Source organism: Diceros bicornis, chromosome 1, assembly GCF_020826845.1.
Source record: "Diceros bicornis minor isolate mBicDic1 chromosome 1, mDicBic1.mat.cur, whole genome shotgun sequence".
NCBI classification, from domain to species: domain Eukaryota; kingdom Metazoa; phylum Chordata; class Mammalia; order Perissodactyla; family Rhinocerotidae; genus Diceros; species Diceros bicornis.
The window spans coordinates 204,247-217,514 of record NC_080740.1 but is presented as its reverse complement, the minus strand read 5'-3'; the positions used below and the strand labels follow the sequence as shown (position 1 = coordinate 217,514).

Genomic DNA, 13,268 nt, shown 5'->3' with positions numbered 1-13,268 from the left:
TCCTGGATTGCCTGCCCCAGGCCGAGGTGCATCTCTGAGCGAGAATGTTTCTGTTCACAGGGGGGCGGGTCAGTCCTGCCCTCAAGGACAGCGGTGCGATACCCATGAGGAGAGGGGCCTCTGGGGTCAGGGCGGGCTGACCACGGAGAGCAGGGGGTGCGGGGACAGACTTCTGGCACTCTGTCTATTGGGGCGCCTCCCCAGCTGGGCTTGCACATAAAGGGGAGCCCTAATCGGCTCCGTCTGCAGCCTGAGAAGCAGCTCGAGAGGGACAGTGGTCTGGGCCGGCTGCCTGGAACCAGGGAGGTGCGGGGCTGAGCCTGACTCTTTGCGCTCCAGCCCCAGGCCAGGGAGCATTTATGTAAATACTGAGGCTGCCGGATTCTGGCTGGGTGAAGTCATCCTCTGCTCTAGCTGGGGTGAACAGAGCTGGCCGGGGCGGGGCCGGAACTGGACCAGGCCCACTCGACTGGGGTCCAGCAAGGGAGGCATTGTCACCTGGAACATGAGAGGTGGAAGCTGCAGGAGAAAACACACAGAGGTCTCTGCTGGAGAGGGGCTGGAGGGCGGGGCCTCTGCCGGCCTCCTCCCGGGACCTGTAGGAGAGAGGTGGAGTGCTGGGGTGGCTGGGGCCCTGCAGGGCCCAGCCAGGCTGCTGGGTGATTTGGTCCTTTTTCAGGAGACTGTGACCCTGGAGGGAGGGGCCTGCACACTGTTGGCACCCAATAGCTGCGCAGGATGGATGAGTGAGCGGAGCTTTCCGCCTGATTCCCAGAGGGCGGGGGTGGCGTGGGGCCTGAGTGAGGGCCCTGAGGAGCCAGAGTGGGCAGCCGGGGTGGGGTGTGGTGCCCCTGCACCAGGGAGGGGCCGCTCCCCAAGGGCTGCATGTCTCACTGCCAGGTGCCTGCCGACAGCGAGGCTCAGCTCAGAGGTTTCGCAGCAGATGCACACGACCAGACAGACACCCCAGAGATGGGCTGAGGGTGGCTCAGAGGAAGCGAGGCCAACAGCTGCCCTCATGCCAGACCCAGCCCCAGGGACCAACCAGGGTCAGGGGAGAACCTTCTAGAAGGGGAGACAGCCACTGAGAACCCAGGAGCAAAGGCATAAGTAAGTCGAGGAAAAGGCCAAGAATGGAGAAGCCTGGTCACCAGGCACGGGGACGGGGGACTGAGAAGCCGTGTGTGTGCTTGACCATGTGTGTGCCATGAGGGCCTGTGTGTGTGCATGTGTGTGTATTTGTATGTGTGAGCATTGTGTGCCTTGTGGACCTGTGAGCACACACTTGTGTGTGCACTTGTGTATGCGTGAGCATGTGTGTGCTGCATGGGCCTGTGTGCACACGCGTGTGTGTGCATGCTGCACAACAGCGTGTGCGTGTTCAACTGCGTGTGAGTCAGAGACACTGATCAGGGACCAAAGGCTCTGAAGGGAGCTGGAGGCACACAGGGTGAGTGGTGCAGTCTGTCCCTCAGTGAGGATGAGGACAGGCCTCTGTGCCTGCCAGCCCAGTGGCCCGTGGAAGCTTGGACGCTCTGGGATCTCCCAGATGGGGAGGGCCCTCACAGTCCTCATCTGCCCATTTCCCAGCGACTTATCCATCTGTCCACCCACCCAACTCATCCACACTCGGCCGTACAGAAACCACGCCTTCCTCACCCACAGGTCCATCTGGCTGTCCATCTGGCCATCTGTCCAGTGCCCCGGGCCTGGCTTGCTGTGGGCCCTAGGATGCAGTCAGCAGATCTGGGCTGACGGCAGGCACGGGCTCCGTGCGGGCTGGCACTCTGTGGGGGCTGTTGATCCTTGACCATGTGGTGGAGGCTACTCTGAGCCTCCTCGCCAGGCCTACTTCTTGCTGCTCTGAGGGAGCTCAGGGCTCCACCTCCCTCAGAGGAGAGGCTCCCCGATAAATAAGCTGCGCCCATGCTCAGCAATGGTCCCCCTCAGCCTGGCAGCCTCCTGCAAGGCTCCTGGGGGAGGGTCCTCCTGTGGGGGCGCCGCCAGGGCTGCAGCCCAGGGTGCCCCTGACGCAGGGGATTCTGTGTCAGAATCCATCTCTTCATCTGCCATCTCGGGAGCTGGCCAGTGGGGTCAGTCCCCTGCTGCCTCTGCCTCTAGGGGTCCCTGATATCTCGGTCTCCTTCGAGGCTGGGGAGAGGTGGTGCCTTGGCACGGCCCATCTTCCAGGCTGTGGGCGCAGAGGTCCTGGGGTGCTCTGTGAGGGGCTCAGATTCCCAGATCCCGGTGGGCAGGCCGTGAGATCTGAGATCCTGATCTGCTTCACGGAGTGAGTGGCTGCACACTGCTCAGTCCAGCATCCCAGCCCCTGGCCGCCCCCTCTCCCACCACGGGTGAGGGCACGGGGTCGTACTGCCCACATGGGGCAGGGCCCCATGGGTGCCCCCATGGAACTGGGTGGCCAGGAACCTTAGCAAATCCTTGCACAGCCCATTGGGCACACAGGACATGAAAGCTCAGAGGTGACTGTTCACCGGCCCAGTCCCCTGCCGGTCAGTCACCATCTACAGGCATAGGCAGGCCTGGGAGGCAACCAGAGAGGGCTTCCCGGGGGAAGGAGCACAGAGACAGCCCGACAGCCAGCCAGAGGGCAAGCCTCAGGACGGCGTGGCAGAGGGGACATGCTGGGTCAGGCTGGAATTGAGGACACCCTTTGGGGCTGTGCTGGGTTTCTGCCCTGAGTTCTCTGATGTGTGTGCATGTGAGCATGTGGTCTGTGTGCAAATTAGTGAGAAAGAGTGTGGTTGTGTGTAGTGTTGTTCCATGTGTGGTTTCGTGGTTCTGTGTGTGGCTTTGTGCTTCTGTGTGTGGTTTTGTGGTTCTGTGTGTGGCTTCGTGGTCCTGTGTATTGTTTCATGGGTCTGTGTGTGGCTGCATGGCTGTGTGTGTGTGTGTGTGTGTGTGTGTGTACCACCCCATTTAGGCCCCACAGGGACCCCAGAGGAGGAGGATTACTTGGATCCACTTCACAGTTGGGGAAACTGAGACACCGGGAGGTTTACAATGAGGGTAACAAGAGGGCCCGGGATAGCAATGGTCAGCTCTGTTACCCCCCACCCCCCTACAGGGCTGACAGTGAGGGAGGAAACCGCAGGTATGTGTGGGGTCCACTGAGAGGAGGGGGTGCTGGACTGCCGTGGGGGCGTCGGGGTCTCCTCAGAAAAAGAGAGGGCTCGTCGCTGGGTCTGCCTGCTAGCCACCCTGCCCCCCCTGCCCTCGAGGAACATGCCTCATTCCTAGGAGCAGGTGCCTCGTTGGTTCACTTGTTCATCCATCCTTTCGCTCACCTGCTTGTCCCTTCATCCTCCAGGCTGCTATGGGGCTGACCCTGAGCCGCTGGGAGCAGCCAGGCTGGGGGCCGCTAGGCCTGTGGGGAGGACACGGCCCTCCGCCTGAGGCCCATCCCACTGGGGAGCTGCTGGCCCCTCCCAGCAGAGCCGATGTGAGGACAGGGCCCCAGACCTGGGGCTGCTCCAGGAGGTGGGGGCCCCATTGCTGGGAGACTGCTGGGTCTCTGCGTGGGGTCAGCTGGACACAGACTCCTGGGCTAAGCCACACACCCCAGTCCAGCTGTGCACCCCCAACCGCGGCCCCCCTTCCTCTCTGTGCTCTCAGCCCCTCCCCCTCGAGCCCAGGAAGTAAGAGATTTCCTTGCATGGTTCAGAGCCTGTCAGTAGCCACAGGCCTTCATGCCCAGCATCCGGCCAGTCCTGAGGGGCAGCACAGGAAAATGCCCATGCCGTCCGTGGCCTCTGAGCCTGGGGGATGCCTGCAGAGGGGTCTGTGTGGCTAGGGCTCCCTCCTCAGACCCCGGACCGTGTGCTCAGAGCAGGTCCAGCATTGTGAACCCCTGTCCCCTGCACAGTGGGATGAGGCCCCTGCCATGCCCACTCCTGGCAGCGACCCCAGGGCCATGCCTGCTCCAGCCTCGGGCCCCAGTGCCTTCAGAAGGGCCCTGCTCTCACCCTGGCCCTGCATGGTCAGGCCCTGGCCGACCCCTGGCTCCTCTGGTCCTGGCTATTCTGGTCCTGGCTTCAGCCACTCGGGACCTCAGTGCGTGCCTCCGGGCCTGGACAGGACCCTGTTTCCTGGCGCGTGTCCCCTGGGGCCTGGAGGCGTGTTTCCTGTGTGGCTTGCGGGGGGATGAAGTGCACATTGCCGCCAGTTTGTCTCCACGGCCACGGGTCAATGGACAGCATTGCCAAACTCTCTGTGGGTGGCCCCCACCGGGAACACCGTGTCCTCTCGGCCACTCGGCAAGGCGCACCCCTCCACTCACCCGCACCCCCTTATCCAGGTCACATGCACAGCCCCGTCTGGACTCTCCGGATCCACTGGACCTGGGCCCCAGAGCCCCCTGATGGGCCTGTCTGCTCCCCGCTCAGCACCCACTCTGCTCCTCTGCGCAGCTGCTGCCTTCTCAGGGACGTTTTCCTGAACTCCAGCATCATTCCCAGGCTTGGCCCTGGTACGCCCTGGGCCTCACTGAAGGGTGGCACTCTCCCGTCCACCCTCCATGGGCCCTGAGGCTCCTGGTGGAGCCCCTGTGGCCAAAGAGATGTTGGCAGGGGTTTGGAGGAGGTCTGCCCACCTTCCTGGTGAAAATTCCTCGAGAAGGAAGGCTCTGTGGCCCGTTCTGGCCTTTGTTCTCATTCTCTTCTCCTGGCCTGGGATACAGATGTGAGACTCGGTGGGGCAGCAGCCATCTTTGAACCATGAGAAGAGGGCCGAGCCCACTGCCCTGATGTGAGCCCCTCCACCTCCTCCAGTGACACCCATGTGTGTTGCTGTGGCCCCTGCTGCTCAGAGTGTGGGCCACATATTGGCCTCGCCGGCTGCTTGACCCTCACACACCCAGTGGTCAGAACCGCCTTTTAACGGGGACCAGGGTGGGGGTCCAGGGAGCTCTGTGTTCTGTGCTCTGTGGCGCTCCTGGCCCAGGAGGGCGGGCGCTCCACTAGGGACACCCTACACAGTCTGCGCTGTCCCCACAGGAGCCCGCTGGCCTCGTGTCGTCAGCCGTTTCTGCTCCTTCTAGTCCCACTTGTGATGTCCCTGCCTGCGTTAAAGGAAACATTAATGTGGTTTGTTAATACTTGCAAATGGGAAGTTCTGTTCTAAGTGGGAAAATGAATCCAAAGAAATAAATGGGAAGGCAGTGTGGCCCCACAGAGCGGTCCTGGGGGCGGCCTTCATTCGCCAGTTTCCTAGGGAGGACGCTGAGGCTCTGGGGGTGAGGGAAGTCCCAGGGCCAGCCATGCAGGTGGGCCTCCCTCGTGAGTGGTAAGGGGCTCTGGGGGGCTGGACTCCTGTCCCACAGCCTGGCTCGACCTTGGCCAGGCCCATCCCACCTGTGAGTGTCTGGGAACCCCGAGGCTGCCCCAAAGGCCCAGGGGGGCCACCTGGACGCCCAGTGGTCTCCAGGCAGCCTGCTCCTGAGCAGAGGGGCTCCTCCTCTTGAAGGGGTGATGGGCTGGGAACCCCGGGGACAGGCTGTGTGAGGCAGCATCTCTGTGCATCCCCTGTGGGCTGTGGTGAGGCCTGGCCCACATGGGGGTGTGGGTGGGTGGACCAGGGGCCACGGCTTTGGAGGAGGAGGAGGAGGAGGGGCAGTTCCGAGCCTTCAAGGGCAGACCCTGCCCATCCCACCACCCTCTGGAGCTGGCCGGGGCCATCTGACCCTCACTCTGCCCTACTCATGTCTCCTGGGCTCAGGCTTTAGCTACAAGACCCCAGAACCCTGGGCCCCCAAGCACCACCCTCCTTCAAGTCCCCCCACTGTCTGGAGCACCATTACTGCTTTGTGAACTCCTATTTGTACTCCAAAGCCCGTCTCTAATGCCCCCTTGCCTGGGCTACCTACACTCCCAGAAAGAGGGTTGGACAGACGCTCCTACACGCTGACAGGTCCCTGGATGCTGCTCTGTCCTGGCCTCCCCCCACTGCTCCTTGTTGGTGTGTCTGACTGTGGGCCCTCCAGGGTGGGCTGGAGTCCAAGCCCCTGGGGCCTGGTGCAGGGTCAAGTGAATGAACCATTTAGTGAATGAAGGAATGACTGAGCAGGTAGATGGCAGGAGGATGCCCAGATGGGTAAACTGAGGCTCGGAGAGGGGAGCGAGCTGGCTGAGGCTGCACAGAGGTCTCCTGCCCACCTTCCCTTCGCCTGCAGACCAATGAACTTTGTCCTCTTCCTGTGCTAGCTGACAGCCCCGGCTCTGCTCCTGGGGGCGCGGCTAAGGGTGAAGCTGGACGCCGGGGGGCCTTTGCCTAGCAACACCGCTGGCGGGGCCTGATGTGGGGCGGCCGGCCCAGGCATGATCAGTGAGAAGGGTCCTGCCTAGCAGATCTGGACCCTGGATGGAATGTAAGAAATGAGACCCTGAGGACCCAGCTGGACAATGCCCTCCTGGCCGGCCATACTCCAGACCTGAGACTGCCCCAGCACCAGAGGCCCAGAGGCCTGGACAGGCTCTCCCCACAGGTCCCGTGTCCACCTCTGCCCATAGAATCCCTCCCGGGAAAGGTGGCTGAGGCCGGAGGAAGCTGAGACGCAGGAGTCCGAGGACCCAGGGGGTGCCTGGGGTGCTAGGGACCAGTCTGCTGCCCAGCACATGGCTCCTAGAGCTGGGAGTGGCCAAGGCAAGGATGGGCAAGTCCAGCTGAATTTGGGAGAGGGGAGACAGGTCCAGGGAACTGCCCGTGTCCCCACGCTGTGGTCCATCTGAAGGAAACTGGAACCCCATAGCTGAGACGGGTCACACAGCAGGATAGGCGAGGGAGCGGTGGCCTACTGGGGTCACCAGCTGGCCTCCGGGCCTCTGGGCCCCGGCAGATGCACATCCAGGAGAAACCTGGCTATGGCCTCTGCCCCTGCGCCCCCTCCTCCGTCCTTGGGGCTCCCTTGTCGTCCTGCCCTCCAGGATCCCACGTCACCAAGGTCGCTGGTGTGGGCTCCTGGATGGGTGTGTGCGTGCACTCGGACCTCTGTGCGCCCGTGTGTCCGTGAGTGCGGCATGTGCCCCCCTCGCAGTCTGTGCGCAGAGAGAAGGGACCCACGCGTCCACAAAGCTGCAGACTCCGGGTGCCGTGCATCCCGAGGGGATCGCGGGCACGTGCCTCGTGCGCCCTGGCACAGGCGGCTCACTCCCGGGCCCTCTGGCTCCACCCGGTGCTGCGGCCGCTCCGCACCCCTTGCTCCCCTTCTCACACGGAGCAATTCCCCTCCTCAAGCCGCATTTCCACAGCACAGATTTATTTTTCTAAGGTTCAGGAGAAATGCGTCCAAGATGCTCCAGGAGACCAGTGGTTCCTTTCGCCTGTTTTTGTATTTCGTCCTTGCTCTTTCCAGAGACTGAATGAGAACCAGGGGTGGGTGGGTGGAGAGGCGGGGGGAGGGGACCAGCGCCGGCAGCCCCAACTGCGGGGGACTCCTAGACGGTATCTGGAGGGGTGAGTGTTTGGGGACCCCCTACATGCCCCAAACCCCACCCCTGGGGCCCCACATTGCAGACCTTCCCCGCACCCACAGCAGACTCCCCGTCCCTGGGTGGCTGCTCCGAGGGGGAAGTGGTCAGCCGGCTTCCTGCAGGAGAAGGCGCTGGCCACCGGGACGATGCCCAGTGGGCTTGTGCAGGTCAGCATGGCCGAGGGGAAGGAGCCTTGGAGAGCCCCAAACGCCAGGCTGGGGATCTCAGTGCTCAGCCCTAGGCGCTGCCTGTGCCCCAAGGGCTCTTCACGCGCCTTCGCCGGGGCCCCCTTGCTGGCCACACGGCTCTGGCCCTGCTGCCCCTTGTGTCACCTCTGCTGAGGGAGTGGGAGGGGGGAGGAGGGGGCTGGTGTTCGCACTGCGCCTGTGCGTGCTCGGGGGGACTTGCTGGGGGAGGGGCAGTAGGGCCAGAATGTGGGCCTCCTCCCTTCTGCCTGCAGGGCCACAGCCAAACCTCTGCCCACCAGCCTGGGAGGACGGCACCCCTGGGAGGCAGCCATGGCCTGCAGGCTGGGGGGCAACACTACCCTCTTCTTTCCTCTCAGGCCTACGAGCGCCCTGGACACCCACCTCCCTCCTGTGGTCTCAAATCCCAGAGTGCCAGGCAGCCCCCACATGCATGCGGTCTGGCCCTACAGCCAGGACGGCTCTGCAGGGAGCGACGCTCCCAGCCTCTCCCTGCGCTCTCTCTCCCAGACGTCACCCCCTTGCTCCTGGGTCCCAAGGGTCCTGGGGCCACACAGCTACCCAGAAGCCACGCTCAGGAGCCAGAGCTGCAGAGGACCTTGCTGGGTCCCAGGCACACAGCCCAGAGACCCCTGCTGGCCCGTGGGCTGCATGTCCGCAGATTTTCCTGTGCCCACTGCCCTCCCCAGACGCTGTGGTGTCGCTTGCTGACTAGCCGCTGGGAGCGCCCCCTGCCCTGGCTGTGGGTCCTGCCCAGGCCTAGCCACAGCTTGCCTCTGGACTGAGATGGGGCCTCAGGCAGCTGGCCTGTCTCATCTTCGCACCTGGACACTGGCCTGAGGTCTGAGCCCCAGGCCTCCCAGGCAGGCCTTCTCCCTCCCCCAGGCCTTTGCGTGGCCCCACCCGGTCCCCCTCCCTCCCTGTGGACCCGGGGAGGGGCACTGCCTGGAGGCCAGTCTGGGGAGGCCAGGAGAGGAGGGTCATGGTGGGGAAAGCATGCACGGTGTGTGTATGGGAAGCCACCAGGTCCCTGGGTGGAGCCTGGGGCAGCAGCAGCCACAGTGGTCAGCAGGGATGCAGGGACACGGGGTTTGGGAGCCAGAGCTGGAGTGTGGCCTTAGCCTGAAGGCAGGGAGCCATTAAGGGGTTAAAAGTCGTTTTTTCTGGTCGCAAATGTGCATGCTCTTGTCGACTTCAGAAAAGCAGAAAGAAGAAAACTCCCACGCATGCCTCGCCTCCCTCAGTTTTCTTCCATCTCCCTGCGAATTCCCGGAATTCCTCCTCAATCTCCTTTCTGGCTGAGTGCCATCCAGAGCCCAGCTCTTCTGTCTGAGTCCTTGCCCTGTGGCCTCCAGGCTCAGGTCCAGGCAGGCCCTCTCAGCAGTCCCCGTGGCCCTCTGGGGTCCAGGGTTGGGGAGACACAGCCATCCCAGCAGCAGCTCTCCTCCTGCTCGGGGGTCTTGGCTGGGCAGGAGTGGGTGGATGGCTTGTCGATGGCTTGTCCCTGCTCCATGCGGCCACAGCGACTGGAAGGCCAGGCTGGGACCTGCAGGCTCGTCCACTCCTGGGCTTCCTTACAGCATGGCCAGGGCTCCGGGGGGCTGGGAGAGCACAGGCTTCAGGTGGAGGCTGCGTCCCCTTGGGTGCCTGACCTTGGAGGTCACCCCTAGCCACCCTCTACGTGTCCAAGTGATCACAGAGCTCCCCAGCTCCAACAGGGAGCCCCCACTTCCTGGAGGGGAGATGTGTGGGGCCCGGAATACCACAGTGGCATTCCTGAAAAACACTTTGGGCCATGTGGCGCAAAGGCACGCTGTCCCTGGCCTCTTGGTCTCAGACACGGAAGCCCCCCACTCCCAGTGGAAGCCCTGCCCCATGCCCCCTTGGCCTCCCCCGCCATGCTGGCCTTCCTGTCCCCTCCATAGCAGGGGCCTCGCAGGCAGTTCTGTCCTCCTTGTCCTTGGAGGGTCCTGTCCTGCCCCCACCCAGTGTCTTCTCTCGGGGTCCCCACTTTTCCTTCTTGGCATTTATCATATCCTAATTCCGAATCTGTCTGCTGTCAGACCCCCACCCCGCCCACCCCACCCACCTTGGCCGGAAGTTCCAGCTGGCTTTGTCACCTCTGTACTGCTGGGGCCGCAGGGCTGGCATGGAGGAGGGGTCAGCGAGCATCTGCAGGGCCGCAGTGGCCCTGACAGAGGCCCCAGGTTGCCTGCACGAGGGTCCCCCCCGGGTGGCTTACTTTCTGCCTGCTGCAGGCATGCCACTGTGGACGCCCTCCAGGTCCTCCCACGGCCGCTTTTATGGACCCCTGCCCCGGAGCGCAGGCTCCTGGGCTGTGCCTGCCCCACGCATGGTCCCCTGACTCCTGGCCCCCTGGGCTCCCAGGTGCTCGGGGGCCCCACCGAAACCCTCACATGAGGCCCCAGCACTAGGCACCCTCACAAGGCCTGACGCAGCCTGGGGCAGGTGGACCCCACCTGCCACCCCAGCCTCCTTCATGACCCTCACACTCAGAGAGACCTCGACCCTCAGGGCCCCTCCACAAGCAGGGGTCGCAGGGCACTAGGGCAGTTTGGGGTGCAGACAGGCGGGGGGCTCATAGTTTGCAGCCCCAGGCAGGTGCATTCAGGCTGCCACCACCCCAGAGACTGGACTCGTACCGTGGCCATTGAGTGGAGGGCTGCATCGGTCTCCGGCCTCCAGGGCCACGCCAGCCCAGGACCTTCCCAGCTGGAGGCCCAAGTCTGGACTCAGCCCATCTACAGCCAGCCGGAGTGGGGAGCTGGAGTGCTGGGGACCCCGGGGGTGGATCAAAGGGTTGCCTCTTGTGCCCTACCCACCCTTGCACCACACTTTCCTGCCTGGCCTGGCCCTTCCTCTGTGCCCAGGGAACAGGACCCTCATGTCCATCCCACACCCAGAGACTTCTGCTGCAGTAGGGGGCAGGGGGGACCTCTGAGCACCCTGCACAGTCACCACCCTGCCCTCCCTGCCCCCCGGCCTCCTCCAGCCTCAGACATCTGCTGTCTGTGTCCCTGGGCCATGTGGTGCCCTGTCCCTTCAGAGCTGGCCCCCACCCGGTCTAGGCTGGTCCTGGACGCAGATCCAGCCTCCATCTCAGACCCATCTCTGTGTAATCGAGACTCATTCCTAACCTTGCAGGGGCCCTTATAGTGTGTGGGACCCCATTGTGGGCAGAATCCAAAATTCAGGTTCGGCTGGCCAGCAGGGGCTTGGAGCAGCCGGCTGGAGCTGACCAGAGAGACTCTGCTCATGGCTGCAGAGACGGGAGCCTAGTGTCTATCTGGTCAGCTCAGGAGGGCTTCAGAGGAGGGGTCCCAGGCCCTGAGGGGTTCAGCGTGTGAGTGACCGGGCGTGGGCGCATGGGCTGTGGGCACCAGGGCTGTCCACTCTGTCCCCTGCCGGTCCAGGCCTGCAGGCTCTCTCGGCCCTGGAGGGAAAGGGTAGTTCCTGCTGGCTGTTGAATGAGGCCCTGGCTGGCCTTGGCACCAGGACAGACAAGGCTGCGGTCCAGTGCAAGACGAGAAGCCACGGGGCCCCCCTCAGGGACTCTGCACCCTCCTGCCTCACAGATGAGGACACTGTCCCTGTGGGGACACCGCTCCCTGTGGGGATGCTCCCCCTTGTGTGAATACACACAAGCCCCCTCCATGCAGGGGGCCCTCCATGTGGCAACGCCCCTCCGTGTAGGGACACCCCTCCCTGTTGGAACACCCCTCCCCGTGGGGACGCCCCTCCCCATGGGGATGCCCCTCCACGTGGGGACACTTCTCCCTGTGTGGACACCCCTCCTCGTGGGGACATCCCTCCCCCTGGGGACGGCCCTGGGTGTGGGGGGCCTTGATGTGACAGGGGTGTTTGTCTTGGAACCACACCTGACTGATGCATCTTCACTGTCCCCAGGGGGAAGATGGCCGCAGTCCCCCCTCCGCCCATGTCGCCCACCCTTCCTGCTATAGCCAGAGTTTGTCACCAACGCAAGAGCCATGCTCACCTGTGACAAGGCTCCTGGCGAAGGCTCGGCCTCCTCTGGCCCCACAGCAGCCACAGGCCCTTAGGGCTCTTCCAGTGCAGCTGTCTGATCCCACCGCACCACAGGAACGAGGGGTGAATGGAGACGGCGTCGGCCGCCCCTCCCGCAGTACACCCCGCCCCACCCGGCCCACTCTGCGGGTCCTCTGGTGTTCAGAGGTGCACCCGACCCGGTCCTGGTTCTGCCTCCCCAGCAGGACTTGGGCCCAGAAGCCCCAGCCCCACGCAGCCACTGACACGTGTTATTTCACCTGCTGGACCCGGTGTTCCGGGGCAGGGCAGGGGAAGGTCATAGAAACGTTGCCGTCACCTATATATTATTTTTATGCCCGGCTTGGCGCGGTGCCTTTGATACATATGTGGGAGCTCCGCTGTGAATCATGCCCCGGGTCCCTGTGTGCACGCGCAGGGGCAGCTCGCATCTCTAACGCGTGCGTGTCAGCTTCAGTGGCTGCCTCCGGGGATCCGGGCTTCTGGGCCCACACTTGAGGTCATCGGCCTGGGTCTGGGTTACAGATGTGCCCTCCCACCTCCCACAAAGCTTTCCTGAGCGCAAGGGCTGGGAGGGGCCGGCCGATCACGTCCTCCCCAGCCCCAGGCCAGAAACTGAGGGGATGCCCACGCTGCATTTGGCAGCCATGCGTGCATGTGTGTGTGAGTGTGTGTTCTCTGTGTGTGTGTGTTAGTGTGTGTGAGTGTTTGTGTTCTCCTAGGTGTGTATGTGAGAGTGTGTGTGTTCGTGTTCTTCTGGGTGTGTGTGTGTGCAAGTGTATGTAAGTGTTCGTGTTCTGCTGTGTGTCTGTGTGTGTTTGTGTTTTCCTGGGTGTGTGTGTGTGATTGTGTTCTCCTGTGTGAGTGTATGTGCGTGTTCTCCTGTGTGAGTGTGAGTGTGTGATTGTGTTCTCCTGTGTGTGTGTGTGAATGTGTGTTTGTGTTCTGTGTGTGTGTGAGTGTTCTGGGTGTGTGTGTGTGTGTTTGTGTTCTCCTGAGTGTGTCTGTGTGTGTGTTCTGGGTATGTGTGCGTGTGTGTGAGTGTTCTCCTGGGGGTGTGAGTGTGTTTGTGTTCTCCTGGGTGTGTCTGTGAGTGTGTGTGTTCTGGGGTTGTGTGAGTGTTCTCCTGGGTGTGTCTGTGAGTGTGTGTGTTCTGGGTGTGTGAGAGTGTGTGTTTGTGTTCTCCTGGGGGTGTGGGTGTGTGTTCATGTTCTCCTGGGTGTGTCCGTGAGTGTGTGTGTTCTGGGTGTGTGAGAGTGTGTGTTTGTGTTCTCCTGGGTGTGTGTGTGTGTTCGTGTTCTCCTGGGGGTGTGAGTGTGTGTTCGTGTTCTCCTGGGGGTGTCCGTGAGTGTGTGTGTTCTAGGTGTGTGAGAGTGTGTGTTTGTGTTCTCCTGGGTGTGAGTGTGTGTTTGTGTTCTCCTGGGTGTGTGTGTGTGAGTGTGTGTGCACAAGGGTGGCTGAGCAGAGGCTGGCTTCCCCACTTGCTCTGAGCCGGCCTCTGCAGCCCTGTATGCCTTGTGCTCTGTGG

General features: G+C 62.9%; 1 long non-coding RNA gene across 1 annotated transcript; it reads left to right on the top strand.

Moving 5' to 3' along the window:
- The first annotated feature begins 489 nt into the window (after positions 1-489).
- Positions 490-4,218, top strand: LOC131417234 (uncharacterized). The gene is made up of 3 exons (XR_009222716.1): positions 490-746; positions 901-1,110; positions 3,332-4,218. It is a non-coding gene; the product is annotated as an uncharacterized LOC131417234 (long non-coding RNA).
- Positions 4,219-13,268: the final 9,050 nt, after the last annotated feature.